Source organism: Callorhinus ursinus, unplaced genomic scaffold, assembly GCF_003265705.2.
Source record: "Callorhinus ursinus isolate GAN/ISIS: 27379988/994484 unplaced genomic scaffold, GSC_fseal_2.0 scaffold13, whole genome shotgun sequence".
Classification (NCBI taxonomy): Eukaryota; Metazoa; Chordata; class Mammalia; order Carnivora; family Otariidae; genus Callorhinus; species Callorhinus ursinus.
The window spans coordinates 29,842,725-29,851,125 of NW_027397075.1; the positions used below are offsets into that span (position 1 = coordinate 29,842,725).

The 8,401-nt window shown below is 41.9% G+C and overlaps 1 non-coding gene across 1 annotated transcript; it reads right to left on the minus strand.

Moving 5' to 3' along the window:
• Positions 1-8,050: 8,050 nt before the first annotated feature.
• LOC112828934 (small nucleolar RNA SNORA70) lies at positions 8,051-8,186 on the minus strand. Its single transcript, XR_003209626.1, has one exon. It is a non-coding gene; the product is annotated as a small nucleolar RNA SNORA70 (small nucleolar RNA).
• Between the last annotated feature and the right edge of the window lie 215 nt (positions 8,187-8,401).

An 8,401-nucleotide genomic window follows, 5' to 3' on the forward strand; every position in this document is an offset into this window, starting at 1 on the left:
ACAGAGTTACAGGGAACAACTCTATAGCTGTTCAATCATGCCAGACATCACAGTGTTGACTCAATTGGCCAGTAACCAAAATAGATTCCCCCCCAACACCCTCATCCCCATATTACTCCACTGTTTCTTTCCCTCCCATACCTTGTAGCTTCTTTGCATCCCTAATTCATGGAACATTATCTCAATCCCTTAGTCATAATGAAGGCCTGGTTCTGGTCTAAGACCACTGCAGCCTAGTTGTGAGAGTTAGCCATTTCTGCAGCTGATGTACCTAAAGGGGGGTGGGCAAGGTTAATCTCTTCTTCATTCCCAAGAGCACTTCCAGGCCTTCCCTGTCCTTGAAGTATCGCTCCATTTTTGAGAGTTATTCTATCTCTGACACCTGCTTACTTTGCACGCTTACATTTTTACACTACTTGGTAAATGGGCATCATCTTGGAAGTCTTCAACATCCATAGTGGATAACCCTTCTAACATTGAAGTGTCCTAGTGTCTTGATAACTCAGTGATGGCTAATTCCATTTCATTCAGCTACCCATTCTTGAGATCATACCTGGATGCAATTACCAACTGGAATTTTTCCGTTGATTCAATGAACTAAAGTAACTCATCCTGACTGTGGACGCCCATCTTTCAAGCACCATTATTTCTTTTTTTTTTCCCCTTTAAATTTTTTATCGTTATGTTAATCACCATACATTACATCATTAGTTTTTGATGTAGTGTTCCATGATTCATTGTTTGTGTATAACACCCAGTGCTCCATGCAGAACATGCCCTCTTTAATACCCATCACCAGGCTAACCCATCCCCCCACCCCCCTCCCCTCTAGAACCCTCAGTTTGTTTCTCAGAGTCCATCGTCTCTCATGGTTCATCTCCCCCTCCGATTTCCCCCCCTTCATTCTTCCCCTCTTGCTATCTTCTTTTTTTTTCTTAACATATATTGCATTATTTGTTTCAGAGGTACAGATCTGACAAGCACCATTATTTCTGATCCCAGAGGACAGTCCACTACTTCTTGAACCTTCCATTTCTATCAGTCAGCCTTTTCCTGACCTTTTTTTCCCTTCTGAACCCAGGACACTCACGTGGTTGATCATATGCACAGTTCTTTCATGAACACCACCATTTCCAAGGCACACCTATCTTCACATTCAAGATCAAGACTATGATTAACCTTTCGTCTCCTACATTGGGACAATAAGCAAAATTGGGTAGAATGATACACATTATATATATGGAACCACTAAAAATTATTGGTCTTCAGCCTCAGCTAGTCTTTTATGATTTCTCGTATTTCCCCTTAAATATTTTAAATTTAGCCAATTTTATCAATTCCCCTCCCCCCTCACTTCTAGTAATTGGTCTTTATCAAATTCTAACCAATTGGCACATCTATTTTACCTGGATTTACCCTAATTCTCACCAACTTCCCTCCAAGTTCAGAGGATAAGAGATCCTTCTCTCCTGTGTTCTGTCCTGCCTCATGAAGCACCTTGACCGAACTTCAATCAGCTACCCTTCTCCCATATTACTAACCTCTCCAGCACAACTAACTCCTTGCTGGGGGGAGAGGGGTACACAGCAAACTTCTTCTGTAAAGGACCAGGTAGTAAATATTGTAGGATTTGCAGGCCACACAGTCTCTGTCACAACTACTCAACTCTGCTGTTGTAGCATTAAAGCAGCCTTAGACAATAAAAATAAATAAGCATGGCTGTTTCCCAATAAAACTGTATTTATGCGCAACTAAATTTGAATTTCTTATTTCCCCTGCAATAAAATATTATTCTTTTTTGGATTTTTTTTCAACCATTTAAAAATGTAAAAAACCATTCTTAGCTCATGAGTGAGGAAAAAAAAAACACAGGCCGGGGCCATGTTTTGCCAACCCCTGCCTTAGCCTGCACCAGTGGTTCTCAGAGTATGGGCCTGACCGCATCAACACCACATGGGAACTTGTTAAAAATACAAGTTTTCCTGCCCCACCCCAGACCTTCTAATTCAGAAACTTTGGGCGTGTAACCCACAGTCTGTGTTCTAACAAGCCTTCCAGGTGATTCCGATACTCAAGTTTGAGAACTACTGGCCTACAAACAAAGCCCTCCTTGTTTTATAAACAAGTTCTCCCTTCAAAAAACAAAAGCGTACTGACTTTGCACCTCAAATTCTTTCCTTCTCTTTCCTCCAAAACTTCCAAGTGACCTGTCAGCCCCATGCTGTCTCCATTTTCTTACCACATGTTTATAAAATGAGAGTAAGAACACCACTGAGGAGTTCTAAGAACTGTACAAGATGATTGGTGTGGGGGCATTCCACATTTCCACGGTGGGGAAGGCGGGGAGGATGTCAACTCCACATCCCATGAGGGAGACACGTGGAAGGAACGTTGTCTTTGTCCCCACACTCACTCCTCCATGTAGAAGAAGGGAAAGAGCTGATGGGTGAGTCTGGGAGAAGGAACGGAGCCTGCCCTGCTCAAGTGACCAGCTAGACCTCTTTCCTAAAAGTCAAAGGAGAAACTTCCACAGAGAAACACAGCTCTAGAGAGCAAAGCTCGGTTCTTGGAAGGTGCCCTTTGGGAATCTGAATTAGACATACCTTCTATAAATGGATGGAGCCAAGGGCAGGGTCCGCAAGGACATGGCTGAGCCATTTCTTCAGCTCCTGATGACCACTCTTTTTTGGTCTCTGAGTTACCAAAGTCTGTTAATTCCCTAATAAATATCCCCTCAGATTCAGTGAAATCTGTCAGACAATCTCTCTGATTAAAACATAAACAGGGGCATCTGGGTGGCTCATTCAGTTAAGCGTCTGCCTTCAGCTCAGGTCATGATCCCAGGGTCCTGGGATCGAGGCCCGCATCGGGCTCCCTGCTCAGCGGGGAGTCTGCTTCTCGCTTTCCCTCTGTCTGCTGCTCTGCCTGCTTATTCTCTCTATCTCTCTGTCAAATAAATAAATAAAATCTTAAAAAAAAAAAAAAACTTATAAACAGTTACTAGTGAACTGTCACCCATGGGGTCCTATACTCGCCCAAGGCTGCCAGCCAAGACATGTCTCCCTAATCTCCCTATCTGCTAACAATATCACAAGGGAAAAGTGTTGTGGGGTGTGTTGTTCTAAAATATACATGCTGAATTTCCATTTTTCCTATCTGCTACAACCAAAAAATGCAGTATCTAATGCAGATAATAATCATGCCTCCAACTTTGCTTTTAGAAAAATGACTAAAAAGACAAGAATGTGCAAAAAATATGCCAAGTGTGAGCCACATCAGAAGTGCTGGCAGAACATCAGAGAAAGTGGGAGGGTCAGAGAAGTCCTCACAGATGTGTGAGGTCGCATTTTTTAGGTGGACAAGGAAGGAAAGCAATTCCAAATGAGGGAACAGCACGAAGAAGGTGAAAAAAGTCTGGAACGCATGGAGCTAAGAAGACTTGAGGGTTGGCACAGAGGTGGGCCTGACAGCCAGGCAGCCCTTGGGGTCTGAATATGCCATGCTGAGCCCCTTTGGGACTGAGGTTTTTTAACTTGACCCTTTGTCTTCAACGGCTCTAATAGAGCGCTTTGCAGATAGCAGCAGATTATTAAATATTTGTTACATGAAAAAGCCAATGTGTGAAATTACATTGATTCATGCTTAGCTGAGTGAGTCAGGTAGCCTAGAAAACTGCAGAGTGCCAGCAGTTGGGGCAGGCAGGCAGTCAAACTAGGAAATTTTCGTATGCATTATCGTTTCTTGCCTGATGAGCTCATCAGATGAGTCAGAAACCATTTTCCCAATGTTCCTGTATAGTCAGATGGTAAATGCAAACCTTGTTTGTCTCCACCAACTTTTTAAAAGAAAAACACAGTTATCACAAAAATCAAGCATGTTCATTTTAGAGAACTTGGAAGATACCCCAAAATACATAATAAAGAGAATTGAAGTCTCTGTAATCTCATTAACTAATGATGTAATATTATAGCAAGAATATTTTCTCAGGTCATTAAAAATTCTTTGAAAGTATTATTTTTTTGTTTTTTGGGTTTTCTTTTAAGATTTTATTTATTTATTTGAGGTGGGGGGGAACACAAGCAGTGGGGAGGGGCAGAGGGAGAGGGAAAAGCAGGCTCCCCACTGAACAGGGAGCCTGATGTAGGGCTCGATCCCAGAACCCCGGGATCATGACCTGAGCTAAGTCAGACGTTTAATCAACTGAGCCACCCAGGCGCCCCAAAAGTATGGTTTTTTTGAGGCAATGTTCTGTTAACGCGTACGTCAAAGTATTTGCAAATTTTTAACCATTCCTTTATTACTGAACACGTAGTTTCTAAATATTCATGATACTCTTGTAAATGTATCTTTCTTCTTTCTTTTTTTTTAATTTTATTATGTTATGTTAGTCACCATACAATACATCATTAGTTTTTGATGTGGTTATCCACGATCTGTTGTTTTCATATAACACCCAGTGCTCCATGCAGTATGTGCCCTCCTTAATACCCATCACCAGGCTAACCCATCCCCCCTCCCCCTCCCCTCTAAAACCCTGTTTGTTTCTCAGAGTCCGTAGTCTCTCATGGATCATCTCTCCCTCCAATTCCAACCCCCCCTCATTTTTCCCTTCCTTCTCCTAATGTCCTCCACGCTATTCCTTATGTTCCACAAATACGTGAAACCATATGATAATTGACTTTCTCTGCTTGACTTATTTCACTTAGCATAATCTCCTCCAGTCCCATCCATGTTGATGTAAAAGTTGGATATTCATCCCTTCTGATGGCTGAGTAATATTCCATTGTATATATGGACCACATCTTCTTTATCCATTCATCTGTGGAAGGGCATCTCGGCTCTTTCCACATATATCTGTCATTATTTCTGTACTCAGGAGTCCTAAAAATCATCTTAAAAACCTTAATAAAGCATTAAAGAGAACCAGAAAACATAGAATACTATGTTCATATGGAACAGCTCACCAGTAGAAATCTATAGGTTCTTCTTCTTTTTTTTTCCTTTAGAATTTACTTATTATTTTAGAGAGAGAGAGTGCAGTGCATGAGTGGGGATAGGGACAGAGGGAGAGAATCTTCAAGCATGTGGCGCTTGATCTCACGACTCTTGGATCATGACCTGATCTGAAACCAAGAGTCAGACGCTTAGTTGATTGAGCCACCCAGGCACCCCTGTAGGTTCTTCTAAAAATAACACATACCTATCATACATTTTCAGTCAAAATTCCAGCATGATTTTGAGAGGAATGTGACAAACTGATACTAAAAAATACAAAGAATAACTAAGACACAACTAACTAAGGCAATTTTGAAAAAGAAAAGCAAAGATGGAGAACTTCTCTTACCAGATATTAAGACATATCACAAAGCCACAGCAATGAAAATAACTTAATTCCAGCACAGGAATAGACAGATCAGTGGAACAAAATAGGGATCCAGAAACACACCCATATGTACATAGAAACTTCATATACAATAAAGGTGCATCTCCAACAATGAAGAAAAGATAGATTATTCAGGAATTGATGCTGGGAGAACTGTCTTAGTCCGTGGAGAAAAAGCCAATTGGAGTCCAACCTCATACCACGTAGAAATGTGAACTGTAATAGATTAGATACTTTAATCTGAAATGGAAACCAATAAAGATAAGGAAAGTGTAGAAGAATATCTCTGTGACCTTGAATTGGAGAGAGTTAGTAAGGAAAGTCTCAAAACCACAAACCATCAGTGAAGAAATGTATAGATTTCAGTATAGAAAAAGTGGGTTTCTTTTCGAGGCAGGACACCATAGAAAAAGTTAACAGACAAGTGACAGCCTAGAAGAATACATTTGCCACCTCCAAAACTCAAGGAGTTCATATGTAGAATAGAGACAGAGGGGCGCCTGTGTGGCTCAGTTATAAGTCTGACTCTTGGCTTCAGCTCAGGTCATGATCTCGCAGTTGTGGGATCAAGCTCCACATCAGGTTCTGTGCTCAGTGTAGAGTCTGTTTCAGATACTCTCTCTCTCAAATAAATAAATAAATAAATCTTTTAAGAAAGAATTTAAAAAATAGAATATAGAGAGAACTTCTGTATATCAACAAGAGGCAGGAAATCCAACAGAAAACTGGACGAAGAATTAGAATAGGGGCGCCTGGGTGGCTCAGTCGTTTAGGCGTCTCCCTTCAGCTCAGGTCATGATCTCAGGGTCCTGGGATCAAGCCCCAAGTTGGGCTCCCTGCTCAGTGGGGAGTCTGCTTCTCCCTCTATCCCTCCCTCTGCCCCTCCCCCTGCTTGTGCTCTCTCTCTCTCTCTCTCAAATAAATAAATAAATCTAAAAAAAAAAACAATTAGAATAGGCAAATTACAGAAGGAGGAATATGAATGCCTAACAAATCCATGAAAACAAGCTCAAACTCTCTCTAGTAATCAAATAATGCAGTTAAAATAACAATGAGATACCACATTATAAAAATTTTAAAGTTTAATATCAAGAATTAGTAAGAATATGGGGGCCCCTGGGTGGTGCAGTCAGTTAAGCATCTGACTCTTGGTTTTGGCTCAGGTCATGATCAAGCCCCTCTGTCAGGCTCTGTGTTCAGTGCAGTCTGCTAAAGTTTCTCTCTCTTTCTCTCCCTCTGCCCCTCCCTGTGCTCGCTTGTTCTCTTTCTCTAAAATAAATAAATAAATCTTAAAAAAAAAAAAAGGAATGGGTAAGAATATGAAGGAAGGGTTCCCTCAAAGGCTATTGGTCCGCAATGGTAAACCAAGGCAACCAGTCATTAGGCAGCTAAATATGTCCCAGCAATCACACTCCTGGGAATATACTCCAGAGACTCTTGCACACAGGTCTTTACTAGAATCTGTTTGAGGGTGTGCATCCCACAGTTGTTTGCAGTGGCAGGGAGTTGGAATCAACCTGGGGGCTTGTGGTCAAGGGTATAACTCCATCAGGTGTAATGTATGCATTCAGTGGGAAACTAAGCAGCAGCCAAAATTAATGCAGCGGGCATACATTCAGCTATGTGGTTAGCTCTTAAGACATGGTGTCAAGTGGAAAAAGTGTGAGAAACAAAATAAAATCGATCGCACAGAACCAGTGTAAATTTAAAACACTCTACATAATATACAAGTCTCAAGCATACTGGTGGATGCCTGGGAGGGATATGGAAGAAATGAGAATGAGGATCAGGAAGAAAGAGGAAAAAAGAGGGCCTTGTGCCCACCTAGGATGACAGAGCATAATCAATGCTATTCTTCAGTTGCTTAGGGAAAAACAAACAAAAGAAACGCAGAACTCTTAGAGTCACCAAACAAGAGGGTCACTAGACTGAGGGTGGTTCTCATGCCTTGGTAGCCTACATAAGCAAACTGACAACTAAGCCAGAGTCAATCCTGCAAATGCCTCAAGGTCAAGAAGAACAACCAATCACAAACAGCCAACTAGGCTTTCCCAAATATTGCATCCCTTAAGTGACAGCCAATGAAATAACTTCCTTGCTTTACTTCTCTATGAAAACCTTGCCCCTAGTTCCTGCCAGTAGAGTGCTCCTAACTGCTTCTGGTTTGGCACTGCCTGATTCAAATCAATGTTTGCTCAAATAAATTCCTAAAATTTTAATATTACTCAGTTTATCTTTGTTATTGTTGACAGGAAGTAGGCTTCATCAGTGGGCATGAATAAGGAGGGGACAGCACCAAGGTTCTCATGAGTATGGGGTCTGCCATTTGTCCGGGGGGCCATGATTAGGGGTGTATTTGAACCCATAGTCCTCTGGGATGAGTCACTTTTCAGCCACCATGTTTTCAAATTTGCCCCCATTAAACTTAGTAAAGCCCCACTTCTTGGAGATGTGGACCTTCTGGCAGCCAGGGAATTTAAACTTGGCCTTATATAGGACCTCAGTTACATGCTCCCTTTTCTGCAGCTTGGCACAGATGGACATGAGGACTTGGCCAATGTGGACCCTGGCCACTGTGCCCTGGGGCTTTCCAAAGGCACCTTACATATCTCTCTGGAGCCTAGACTGGGGATAGCATGAGGTCAGACATGAATGTACACTGGAAAGCTCTGTCTCCAAGGTCCCCTAGGGCAAGCCCTATAAGCAACAGGCTTCATACACTACCAAAGAAGCTACTGTTTGCAGTCGTGGCACACCAGGCCCCCATATGTGGAAACAGCACAGTTGGCTTCATTGGCTGCAGACACTGTTTACCTTTGAACAGACTATGCTCAGTTTGTTTCTTTCTCTCACACCCCCACATCCAATCCATTAGTAAATTCTGTATCTTCCCAATATATGCAGAATTGAATCATTTCTCATCCTTTCTATCAATACCACCATGTGCTTGGTCACCTTCACCTCTTCCCTGATCTTGCCACCACTCTCCTCACCAGTCTCTTTTATTTTTATGTCTTC